This window comes from Garra rufa, chromosome 1, assembly GCF_049309525.1.
Source record: "Garra rufa chromosome 1, GarRuf1.0, whole genome shotgun sequence".
NCBI classification, from domain to species: domain Eukaryota; kingdom Metazoa; phylum Chordata; class Actinopteri; order Cypriniformes; family Cyprinidae; genus Garra; species Garra rufa.
In genome coordinates, this window is record NC_133361.1 from 80,203,405 (window position 1) to 80,216,711 (window position 13,307).

The 13,307-nt window shown below is 45.9% G+C and overlaps 3 non-coding genes across 3 annotated transcripts; all 3 read left to right on the forward strand.

Annotated features, from left to right (window-relative positions):
* Window positions 1–315: 315 nt before the first annotated feature.
* Window positions 316–389, forward strand: trnat-agu (transfer RNA threonine (anticodon AGU)). Its single transcript has one exon. It is a non-coding gene; the product is annotated as a tRNA-Thr (tRNA).
* A 599-nt stretch (window positions 390–988) lies between these two features.
* trnar-ucu (transfer RNA arginine (anticodon UCU)) lies at window positions 989–1,078 on the forward strand. The gene is given in 2 exon segments: window positions 989–1,025; window positions 1,043–1,078. It is a non-coding gene; the product is annotated as a tRNA-Arg (tRNA).
* A 155-nt stretch (window positions 1,079–1,233) lies between these two features.
* On the forward strand, window positions 1,234–1,307 carry trnat-ugu (transfer RNA threonine (anticodon UGU)). Its single transcript has one exon. It is a non-coding gene; the product is annotated as a tRNA-Thr (tRNA).
* Window positions 1,308–13,307: the final 12,000 nt, after the last annotated feature.

Consider the following 13,307-nt stretch of genomic DNA (forward strand, 5'->3'; position numbering starts at 1 on the left):
GCTTGTGTTTACCAAAAAAATGGACGGCAAATGGGGACACAGAGGAGCTCGAGTCGTGCTTTTTACCATTTTGTTAAGCCCATCATGCGCAATGTTGCAATCGGACAGCAGAAACCATTTGGAGGCCTCTTGTTCTCAGCGTAAATTGATTTAAAGAAAAGGTCAATCATATTTAAAAGGTAGCAAAACATGCCCAAGATCCAATTCAGTGAGGTATGGCAATCACTGTCTTGTATCAAGTGGAGGCAGCAGGACGTACGAAGTGTTTATTCATGCATCGTCTAAGACGCCATCCCCACAGTTAGCATGCGGGTTGGCGCCGTGGCTTAGTTGGTTAAAGCGCCTGTCTAGTAAACAGGAGATCCTGGGTTCGAATCCCGGCGGTGCCTTGCAAATGGCATCTTGGACCTTTTTGCCCTCCCTTGGACCTGAGGCCCTTACAGTGCCTCTGCCTTTCAAACGACACTGGACACTGCAATTGTGCAGAGACCCGAGGGCCTGTCCGTCCTGCAGAGAGAGAACGCGCTCTCTTACCGTTGGACGGCCACAGACCCGGAAGGTCAGCCTGGGTTTGAATCCGAGCAATGCCTCTGGTTGCGCGCCACAATACAGCCAACGTCGTGCTTTACGGCGAATGGACGGCGAATGGAGACACATAGAAGCTCGAGGACAGCGGGCGGTTTCCCTTGCAAAACTACCCTCTCACCTGCTTTTGAAGGATAGGATCCTAGGCTAACTGGTCCCACCAAGGAGGCGCCGTGGCTTAGCTGGTCAAAGCGCATCCCAGCGGTGCCTTTCCATCAGTGGCTCTCTCTCTGGCCTCGTTGTTGGATGGGAGATCCCGACGAGACTCTGTTTTTGAGCCATGCCTAAATTGTGCAAAGACCTGAGGACCTGTCTTTGCCCACACAGCGTGCCACTCAGCCGAGCTGGACAGGCACAAATCTGTAAGAAAAAGGCTCAATGGCCCAGCCTGGCATACCTACAGGGCTCTGTGGCGCAATGGATAGCGCATTGGACTTCTAGACTGACAGATGAGGCCATTCAAAGGTTGTGGGTTCGAGTCCCACCAGAGTTGTGGCTTTTGGCTTTCTTGTAACTCTCATACTGTGCAGAGTTGCCCTCAGGGAGTAGAAATTTGTAGACATTCTCTTTTATGCGTACCAGCACCTGGCCAGCCTCTGGATGTTTTGACCCTTGGAGTAACCCTTCCGACAGCCTTGCATGCGGTTTGGTGCCGTGGCTTAGTTGGTTAAAGTGCCTGTCTTGTAAACAGGAGATCCTGGGTTCAAATCCCAGCGGTGCCTTGGACGATTTTCCAGTCCAGCAAGCGTAAGCTTTTCAAAAGCGACCTGCAAACAGGGATAGCGAGTGGTTAATTTTGCAAACCACCCCGACTCAGTTGTCGGCAAACGCCTTAAAGCTGTCCAGCGCCCGGTCAGCCAACCCCTGGCCTATTCTCTGGAAGCCTGGATCGTCTGAGTCGCCCTCCCGGAGGGCGAACGTGCTGCCCGGCTAGTCTAGTAAACAGGAGATCCTGCGTTCGAATCCCAGCGATGCCTTTGGTAGCGCGCCACAGTACAGCCGAGCTTGTGTTTACCAAAAAAATGGACGGCAAATGGGGACACAGAGGAGCTCGAGTCGTGCTTTTTACCATTTTGTTAAGCCCATCATGCGCAATGTTGCAATCGGACAGCAGAAACCATTTGGAGGCCTCTTGTTCTCAGCGTAAATTGATTTAAAGAAAAGGTCAATCATATTTAAAAGGCAGGTAGGGCAGGTGTGCTAGATTAGGGAGTTAAACTCTGCAGAAGAGTGGACTTTGAAAACCAGTGTGGAAAATGCCTAGTCTATGTGGATATTTTTTGTGCAGCAGATGAATCCCTGCTGGAGTCCCAACTGCCAAGCATATCATGACCCCTTGAAGGTATTTTACTAAAATTCACCATATTATATTTATTGTAATTATTTTTCTAGTTAGAGTAAAATTTAGTTTTAATGCCACAGCTGCTTTGCAGCTCCTGATTGAAGAGCCTCAATATTCTAACTCAGCAACAAAGAGTAAGTCAAGTTTTGTTCTTCACATTATTTAAAATAATATTGTACAGTCAAGGAGCAATCTGCAATATTACTTAACAGGCTATCGCACAAAAGTCTTAAAAAAGCGCCAAGAGACTGTTGAGAACCAGCAAGACATCCTGGCTATGCAGAGACCAATACTGGCTACTGTAGCTGTGACTGTGACAGAGGAAGACGTGGAATTCCTGGAAAATGGACCGTGCCAAACTGTGGAGGAACTGCAGATCCTTGACAGAGAATTGGAAAACAAAGAAAAAAGGGCCAAGATGGTAATACATCCCTGGAAACCTTAGGAAACAATACCAAGAATATAAAACTTTTTTCACAGTACACCCGTTATATATCCATGTTCCACTTTTAAAAGACATATTATAGCCCTGCATTTCAACCCGTCATAGGCCACTTTTATCCAGTTATGTTCAACTCTAATAGCTATTCTGCATTTTGCACTCTTGTTGTACGGTCCTACATATGGGATTTAGAACGTTCTGTGACGTCACGCTGTACGGTCCCACAAACGGGATTCTAATTTCTGTGCCCCTGGGAGTACGGTCCTACATATGGGATTTAGAACGTTCTGTGACGTCACGCAACTGACAAATTCAAAATTTCAAATCGGCCTCTTATGCCAACACAGAGAGGCAAGCGTGATAAAGGCTGTTCATATATCTGCACAACTAGCTACTCAAACAGTGTTTATAGGCACTTGAGCTTTTATTTTATATCATATACAAATCGTCACAGAAGAACCAGACACAAGATTACAGAGCATATAACCACAATAATGTAAATGTTACACGCTCACAATGTGCTTATTGTCACGAACACTCAGACCGTCTAAGAAGCACCACAACAAAAGTTCATAGTGCATATTAGCACAATAATGCTAATTTATTAATGAAACACAGGCATCCTATGCTCACAGTTTGTTTTGATGAGCAGCTGTCATATACGTTTACTCAAACAGTGTTTACACGCTCACAATGTGCTTATTTTATGTTTTTTATTTTATGGGGCATATAAGTCAAATATATCAATGAAACACTGTCACATGATGCATCACATAACTATAGTTCAGGCTATTGTTTACATATTACTATACTATAAAAAAAACATAGCTTCCTTGACAGCTGATGGCATCACTATGCATTATGACAGAGTACGCGGGGATGTTTTTTTGCGGGATTGATTGGCGGGTTGTGACGTCTCTCCTCAATGCCGACCACATTACTTCAAAGTAAAAATGGAAAGAAAACTTACTCGTGATGAGATTTTGGACATTCTTTTCCACTCGGACGCTGAATCCGGCAGCTCTCAGACAGTGATGAAGAAGCTCACCTCCCGGAAAACCTTACAGACTGTGATCGTTCTGAGTTGCCGGCGATCCCTGACAATGCCGGCCCTGCCAGTGAGGGCGCTGTTGTGGAGGACTTTTTTCCAACCTGGACATCAGATCCATTCCCTCCACCAGACCTGGACTTTGACAACTCTGCCGCAGGTGTTCAAGGTTGTGTGAAAAATCCTTCTGAGGCAGAATGTTTCAGACTGTTTATGAATGAGCAAGTGGTGGAGGAGACCAACAGGTATGCACATCAGCTTAAAGAGTCAGATACTATCCCTGGGAAGCTGGCAAAATGGTCAGAAACAACTGTAAATGAAATTTACACATTTCTTGCAGCAGTCATTCTTATGGGCCTGGTAAGAAAAAGGTCCTTGAAAGATTACTGGACAACTGATCCAGTAATACAGACGCCGTTTTTCTCCACTCTCTTTTCTCTGGATCTCTTCCAACTGTTACTGAGGGCCCTCCACTTTGCTAACAATGCCACAGCAAACCTCAGAGATCCTCTGAATAAAATTAGAAGTGTTTTCACCTCTCTAATGGCTACTTTTGAAAAGATGTTCGCTCCTCACAGGGACTTGTGCATCGACGAGTCACTGCTGCTGTGGAAAGGCCGGCTTAGATTTCGGCAGTACATTCCATCAAAGAGGAAGAGGTTCGGGATCAAGCTCTTCATGCTGTGCGATGGTCTGACTGGGTACGTCCACAATGTGATAGTTTACACTGGCTCCAGTACAGACATCACAAATACTCCAGGACTTGGTGTGTCTGGCTCAGTTGTGTTGACACTGCTGAAGCCATATCTGGGGAAAGGGCACACACTGTACATGGACAATTGGTACACAAGTACTTCAATCCTCCATCACCTGCTGAGAGCCAAAACTGGGGGTTATGGAACGGTAAGGGGCCAACAGAAAGGGCATGCCATGCTTCCAAGACCAGATGTCCAATGGGGAGACAATCTTCAAAAGCTGTAAAGAAATGCTGGCAGTGAAGTGGCATGACAAACGAGATATCCACATGCTGACAACGGTCCACTCAGCAGAGATGTCACCCTCTCAGGGTGGCCGCGGATCCTTAAAAAGTCTTAAATTCCGTTGTCCTAAAATAAGGCCTTTAAATGTCTTAATTTGTCTTAAATCTAAACCCAAGGGTCTTACATTTTTTACACTTTGAAAAGGAAAAGTTTATCGTTTTGAGGAGAATCTCCTGCGCAGGTTCTAAATCTGTTCTGTTGCTAGACACGCGCTTGCTTGACAATGCCTCAGCGTTGCCAGATTTAGCGGGTTTCCGCCCAACTACACGCATTTGATTCGCAGATTAACTGTTAAGTTTAACCATCATAGAGTAAAAGTTTATAATTAGCACATGTTTTTACATTTTACACACCTGACGCGAGCACGCGCAGAGAGAGAGAGAGGAGAGAGAGGCGCGCGGCGCAATTCACACAGATTGATTCCTCTTTAACTGCTATTTGAACGGAAACGTAGATACCAAGTCATGTCTTAATACCCGTTTTGGTATTCTGTTTAACAGTCGTTTATGTCTTCAGTTAACCGAAACAGCTTAGAAAGAGATGCATGCCAGTATTCGGTTCATGCATTTGGCCTTAACGAGACAACGTCCTATAAATACCTGCATTGAGAAACACTAGTTATTTTACAATTAATTTTCCCTCCTGAATACTAGTGTTATTGATTTTATTACTAACTTTATGTTGTATTCATTTACACTTGTCATTTGTGTAATTGTTCTTGTTTTGTTACTGAACTTTAGTTCAGATAGTAGTTTTTGTAAGTGAGTAAGCATTCAGTAATTAGGAAAAAACTAACTATTTTTTTTTTTTTTGCTGATCCGAAAAATGATCCAATCCATGACTCAAAATCCGTGTTTGATACACTGTTACATTGGCTTCAAAGTGTGTGAGAGCCTTGACTTTGTCATGGGATAGAAAATAATTTCTTCTTCTGGAATAGTGTTTTCTGTTGAAAATTCCCAAGAATAATCAGTTAAATAAAATAATAATTTAAAATATCTTCATAGTTTTGTGCTAGACTTTTGCGGGACTTTCAATTTGGTCTTAAATTTTTTTTTGAAATGGTATTAAAAAGTCTTAATGTCTTAAATTTAACTTGGTCAAACCTGTAGACACCCTGCCTCTGGAAAGATAGACCACACTGATGGAGATGAGAAAATGAAACCCCAATGCGTGCTGGACTACAACAAGAAAATGGGTGCTGTGGATAAGGTTGACATGATGGACAGTTTTGTTGGCTATACTAGCAATGGTACAAGAAACTGTTCTTCCATTTTGAGGACCTTGCAGTTCACAATGCATTCATCGTTTACAAGGTGAAGCAGGATTCTAGCCTGACATACCAAAAGTTCAGTGAAAATCTTGTTCGCCAACTTGTGGAAGAACACCACACTCCCTGGAAGCCATCTGCTGGTGGACGCCCTCCTGCTTACAACAAAACTGTAACAAAAATGTTACAGCACTTGTTCTGTTAACTGTGTAAATAATGTATATCAACCTTGTAAATAATACTGTACAATAATTAAAGGAGAACTCCGGTGTGATATTGACCTAAAGTGTATTGAATCATGATACCGAGTGTGAACGTACCTTGCATATCTCATCTCGTCTTGTCCACTGCTGTCCGAAATCTGGAGTCAGTTAGCCGATGCTCACAACAGCTTGTCAATGAGAGTCAATAGGGCATCGAAGCAGTCATGTAAATAAATCACTGTTTTACGCCATTTACGAGGCACAAAGTAGCGCCACACTTCATCGGTAGACTTCCAAGGGCCTCCACATTTAAAACGAGACATTGAGAACTCAGAAAAAGCACCGGTAGTTTATTTACGATAAGATTTATACAGACAGTAACTGCCGGATGTTAAACGAGTGCCGCCATCTTGAATGTAGTCACGTTAAGTCGAGTGATGAGCAGGAAGGAAACTACAACCTGATAAGTTGAAAACCTGATACGTTCCTTCCTGCACATTAAGTCGAGTGACGAGCAGGAAGGAAACTACAACCTGTTAAGTTGAAAACCTGATACGTTCCTTCCTGCTCGTCACTCGACTTAATGTGACTACATTCAAGATGGCGGCGCTCGCTTTACATCTTGCATTTACTGTCTGTATAAATCTTCTCGTAAATAAACTACCGGTGCTTTTTCTGAGTTCTCAATGTCTCGTTTTAAATGTCGAGGCCCTTGGAAGTCTACCGATGAAGTGTGGCGCTACTTTGTGCCTCGTAAATGGCGTAAAACAGTGATTTATTTACATGACTGCTTCGATGCCCCATTGATCTCATTGACAAGCTGTTGTGAGCATCTGCTAACTGACCCCAGATTTCGGACAGCAGTGGACAAGACGAGATGAGATATGCAAGGTACGTTCACACGCGGTATCATGATTCAATACACTTTAGGTCAATATCACACCGGAGTTCTCCTTTAAGGAATGATTTAGCAATGTCATGCTGTAATTGTAATTAAATATTTACAATCATTTATTATTAATATTATAAAATTTCAATTTATGTACAAATGTTTTGATTACTGTTCTACACAATGCTGTTCTACACATACAAGAGATGTATACCTGTTCACGCTGTTAAGCTACCTTTATTTTTGTAAAACTAAGTACCCTGCACCAAACCAACTTTGGTCCAATTTTTTTTTCTAAAATCTATTCAAGTTTATTTGTACAGCGCTTTTCACAATACAAATCGCAGCTGTATAAAAATGTAGGCTACTACAATATATTTAGTAGCTTATTAGTGGTGACTACTGTATGTTAAGTCGATGTACATGTGATATAAATGTTAAAAACAGTAATGGTGTTATAAAAAACAAATATTGAACACTAATAGCAATGATAATGTGTTGCAATCAAACTTGTAGAAAATTTGTGTAGTGCTGCTGTATGTTGTTTCAAGGCTGGCATCATCGGCGGTCCTCTGAGGGCATCATCTCTTCTCGGGTATTATGAATCCAGACAGAATCTTGTGTAATTCCTAGTTACCACAGGTTGGAAATCCTGTGGCAGAAAAAGAGAAACAAATAACTAGCATAGCTGCTAGCAAAAATTATGTGGTTAGCCCAAGCTGAAGAAAGTTGATGTGCATTTGATCAGATGTAACTGAAGTACAACGTTATAAGATACATTATGTGAATGCTTGGCTAAAGAGATGAGTCTTTAATCTAGAATCAAACATAGAGAGTGTGTCTGAACCCCGAACGTTATCAGGAAGGCTATTCCAGAGTTTGGGAGCCAAATTTGAAGAGGCTATACAATTCGATAAATATAGAGTTGTTACGGAGTGCCTGTCAGCCCCACTAGAGGGCACTCCAATATGGACTCTATGTTATGTGTTGTCTCAACCAACCATGTTTCTCTCTTGTCTGTGTCATGGCTGCGTCTGAAATCGCCTACTTCTCTACTAAATAGTAGGGAAAAGCAATAGGCGAGTGAATAAGTATGTCCGAATCCTAAGTATTTATAAAAGAGTAGGCGAGAATAAGTAGGCGAATGCACTAATTCTCGCGAGATTCGGGCGTACGTATACTTAAAGTGTGTCCGAATATGCCTACTTACTGTCACGTTTAACAAGGATGAGGTCTGGGTCCAAATGCAGGGTGAGTAGTATTTAATAATAAACAAATAAATAAACATAAACCAAAAGGCCAACACGGCACAAACTGGACGTAAACTTAAACACAAAATAACAAAATCAAGAGCACGGTCAAAGATCCAGAGAACATAGAACATACCATACACGAGACAATGCAGACATGAATGCAGAGTGAGTGGAGATGATACTTATAGTCCTGATAGTAATTGTGAACAGGTGTGGGTGATCAGTGCTAATGACAAAACAGACGTGAAGAATCAGGAGTGAGTGCAAACAGCGACCTCAGGTGGCTGAGGGAAAACCCACAGCCCCGATCATGACATTACCCCCTCTCTAGGGAACGGCTTCCAGACGTTCCCAAAACCAAAATTCTGGAGGGAGGAGGAACGGTGGAAGGTGCATCAGGGGGAGGGATGGCGGGCCAGGCCCATGCAGCGGAGTCACGTGAGCGGACCTCACCGCCAGAGGAACGCGAGCTGGCCCCGCCGCCAGCAGAACATCAGCGGACGCTGCCGCCTGAGGAACGTGAGCTGGCCTCGCTGCCAGAGGGACGTCAGCGGACGCCGCCAGAGGAACGTGAGCTGGCCTCGCCGCCAGAGGAACGTGAGCGGACGCCGCCGCCAGAGGAACGTGAGCTGACGCCCCCGCCAGAGGAACGTGAGCTGAAGCCGCCGCGGCCGGAACAGAGAGAGCGGTCAACGCCGCGTCAGGAGCAGAGAGAGCGGTCACCGCCGCGTCCTGAACAGAGAGAGCGGTCACCGTCGCGTCCGGATCATAGAGAGCGGTCACCGCCGTGTCAGGAGCAGAGAGAGCGGTCACCGCCGCGTCCGGAGCAGAGAGCGCGGTCACCGCCGCGTCCAGAACAGAGAGCGCGGTCACCGCCGTGTCCGGAGCAGAGAGCACGGTCACCGCCGCGTCAGGAGCAGAGAGCACGGTCACCGCCGCGTCCGGAACAGAGAGTGCGGTCACCGCCGCGTCCAGAACAGAGAGCGCGGTCACCGCCGCGTCCGGAGCAGAGAGCACGGTCACTGCCACGTCCGGAGCAGAGAGCGCGGTCACCGCCGCGTCCGGAACAGAGAGCGCGGTCACCGCCGCGTCGCGTCCAGAACAGAGAGCGCGGTCACCGCCGCGTCCGGAGCAGAGAGCACGGTCACCGCCGCGTCAGGAGCAGAGAGCACGGTCACCGCTGCGTCCGGAACAGAGAGAGCGGTCACCGCCGCGTCCGGATCATAGAGAGCGGTCACCGCCGCGTCAGGAGCAGAGAGAGCGGTCACCGCCGCGTCCGGAGCAGAGAGCACGGTCACCGCCACGTCCGGAGCAGAGAGCGCGGTCACCGCCGCGTCCGGAACAGAGAGCGCGGTCACCGCCGCGTCGCGTCCAGAACAGAGAGCGCGGTCACCGCCACGTCGCGTCCAGAACAGAGAGCGCGGTCACCGCCGCGTCCGGAGCAGAGAGCACGGTCACCGCCGCGTCAGGAGCAGAGAGCACGGTCACCGCTGCGTCCGGAACAGAGAGAGCGGTCACCGCCGCGTCCGGATCATAGAGAGCGGTCACCGCCGCGTCAGGAGCAGAGAGAGCGGTCACCGCTGCGTCCGGAACAGAGAGAGCGGTCACCGCTGCGTCAGGAGCAGAGAGAGCAGTCACCGCTGCGTCAGGAGCAGAGAGAGCGGTCACCGCCGCGTCCGGAGCAGAGAGAGCGGTCACCGCTGCGTCAGGAGCAGAGAGAGCGGTCACCGCTGCGTCAGGAGCAGAGAGAGCGGTCACCGCCGCGTCCGGAGCAGAGAGAGCGGTCACCGCTGCGTCCGGAACAGAGAGAGCGGTCACCGCCGCGTCCGGAGCAGAGAGAGCGGTCACCGCTGCGTCCGGAACAGAGAGAGCGGTCACCGCTGCGTCCGGAGCAGAGAGAGCGGTCACCGCTGCGTCAGGAGCAGAGAGAGCGGTCACCGCTGCGTCAGGAGCAGAGAGAGCGGTCACCGCCGCGTCCGGAGCAGAGAGAGCGGTCACCGCTGCGTCCGGAACAGAGAGAGCGGTCACCGCTGCGTCAGGAGCAGAGAGAGCAGTCACCGCTGCGTCCGGAACAGAGAGAGCGGTCACCGCCGCGTCCGGATCATAGAGAGCGGTCACCGCCGCGTCAGGAGCAGAGAGAGCGGTCATCGCTGCGTCCGGAACAGAGAGAGCGGTCACGGCGCGTCCGGATCATAGAGAGCGGTCACCGCCGCGTCAGGAGCAGAGAGAGCGGTCACCGCCGCATCCGGAACAGAGAGAGCGGTCACCGCCGCGTCAGGAGCAGAGAGAGCGGTCACCGCCGCGTCAGGAGCAGAGAGAGCGGTCACCGCCGCGTCAGGAGCAGAGAGAGCGGTCACCGCCGCGTCCGGAACAGAGAGCGCGGTCACCGGCGCGTCCGGAACAGAGAGCGCGGTCACCGCCGTGTCCGGAACAGAGAGAGCGGTCACCACTGCGTCCGGAGCAGAGAGAGCGGTCACCGCCGCGTCCGGAACAGAGAGAGCGGTCACCGCCGCGTCCGGAACAGAGAGAGCGGTCACCGCCGCGTCCGGAACAGAGAGAGCGGTCACCGCCGCGTCCGGAACAGAGAGAGCGGACGCCCTCCCTCGAAAAAACGCTTCTGCCCTCGCCATAAAGTAGGGGCGTGTCCGCGCCGCCTCAGCATTAAGGGCATCCATCGCCGCTAAACAGGCGTAGATGGTCTCGAAGCGAGCGGCTGACGCCGCCTCGAAAGACCTCTCACCCGCTGGACCCACTGTGGATGTCTGCATTCTGTCACGTTTAACAAGGATGAGGTCTGGGTCCAAATGCAGAGTGAGTAGTATTTAATAATAAACAAATAAATAAACATAAACCAAAAGGCCAACACGGCACAAACTGGACGTAAACTTAAACACAAAATAACAAAATCAAGAGCACGGTCAAAGATCCAGAGAACATAGAACATACCAAACACGAGACAATGCAGACATGAATGCAGAGTGAGTGGAGATGATACTTATAGTCCTGATAGTAATTGTGAACAGGTGTGGGTGATCAGTGCTAATGACAAAACAGACGTGAAGAATCAGAGGAGTGAGTGCAAACAGCGACCTCAGGTGGCTGAGGGAAAACCCACAGCCCCGATCATGACACTTACCTACTATATAGTAGGAAAAAAAGAGTACGTGAAGAAAGAAGTGCGTCCGAAACCTCAGTATTCCTAAAAGAGTAGGCGAGAAATCCCCAGATGTCCTACTGCTTCAGCCCAGATTCTGAAGTCTTCATCCAATGCACACTTTTCAATCTCAGCAGTCCACAGGAGGCCAAAACTTCATCATCGAACGTGATTGAGAACCGCAACGAGGGTGTTTACAAATGTGAGTATTACAACCAAAACACGGTTCCCTGTCTTAAAAATCATATTTCTTGAGCTACTTTATCGTAAACTGTTGATTTGCATAAGGTGCCAAGGTGTTATACAGAATAATCTATTTGTGATTTCGCTGTTAACATGTTTTATGATGTATAGCGAACATTAAGCTTCAGGTAGCACCAGGGTAGCACACGCACGTCTTCAAAAGCGGATTTACATAAAACAAATACATTTTAAAGACGTTTAATAAATGTCTATTTAACAAATGACAGGAAAATGTTCTAGAGCACATCACAACACGAAACATCTGAGTGAGTGATGGGTGTTATGTGAGAGTTCACTGTCACTGCTTTACATTAATGTAAGTAATGTAAATAGACCTAACTGAACTTCAAATTCATTTCAAATATAGCTATAACAGAACTTTTCTGATTCTTGATTTATGTGCATTTGTTGCAGATCTTTTGTGGTGGAGCAGGACCTGGGGGGTGTTCCATAAAACAAGTTTACCAAATAAATCATGCTTATTTCAGTTAGTCTGACTTATTTTGAGCCAAATCAAGTGACAATAAGTCAGACTAACTGAAATAAGCCGTGCTTATTTGGCAAACTTGTTTTATGGAACACCCCCCTGAAAGGAAAGGTGACTGCAGATTTGTGGGGAAAAGTAAACTCCAAAACTTAATATAAAGATTGATCAATTTGTAACTTCCAATAAAGAGATCTAATTACATTGTGCTGTTAAAATTAAAGCTTTTGTATTATATTTGTGCATCTTTGTATGATCTGTAATGTCTGCAGTCTGGTGTGCAGTAAGAAAGGAGAAATCCATAGCAGCATCCTGGAAATGAGACCCTCCATCACTCCACCTGCTCTTTTGCTCATCTGGACCAGATGTTGCTGCGGTCTCTTCATCCTCAGTAGAAAAAGACTAAAAGACCAATATGTTTAATAAAGCTTTGTTCCATGTGTATTTATTTATGTTCATGGTGCCTTTTATTACTTTACTAATTTATTCATGTTTCCTGATGTTGTCAGTAAATAAAATATAACATTTTCATAAGCGTATGCATTTATTCATTACTTCATTGAAAAAAACAACAACAACATCATGCTTGTTTATCTAAAAATATCATTAATTATTAGTCAGCATTTATCTTTATTATTGTTGGTAAGTGTTGGAGTGGGCTAGCAATGCATTCTAAAGTTATTTTAATTTCTAAATAGTAATACTTAAATTTTCAGAGTGTAAAATCAACAGTCTTCTCCAAAGGTAAGATCTTTGAGCAACTGATCGACGTCTCTTTTGTGCAGATGTTGCAAACATGGAGGAATATGGTTGTCATGTTACCGATGCCATGAGGTGTCGCTGTCGCTCAAATTTTTGTATTATTATTACTGCAGAATTTATAATTCCATACAAACTCAGGGAAAGACTTAAGTATCTTTAACAAAGAACAATCATGACAGAAAACATAACTATAAAAGGTTTGCGTACATAGTACAAGATTAGATACAGAAAAAAATATTAAATATATTTGAATATTCATAAAATCGCAATGAATTAAAAATTGCATTTGTTTTTGTTATTTATTTATTATTATTTTAAGTTTCAGGGATGAAAGGACAGAGAAATTCAGCAAGAAAAAGGAAAACAAATCAGATCTAAGCTAGTTTTGCACAATTTTGCCCATTAACATATTCAAGACAACAAATTTGGGGGTTTTAGTCATTTTAGTATTGTTAAAAATATAAAAACTTCAATCAATCCAAAATAAGCAAATTTCATCAACATCAAAATGTTTACAGATAGATGAATTAAATCCGTCACTCATATCATTTCATGTTGCCCTTGTTATAACGTCATAGGTCACATGATAACG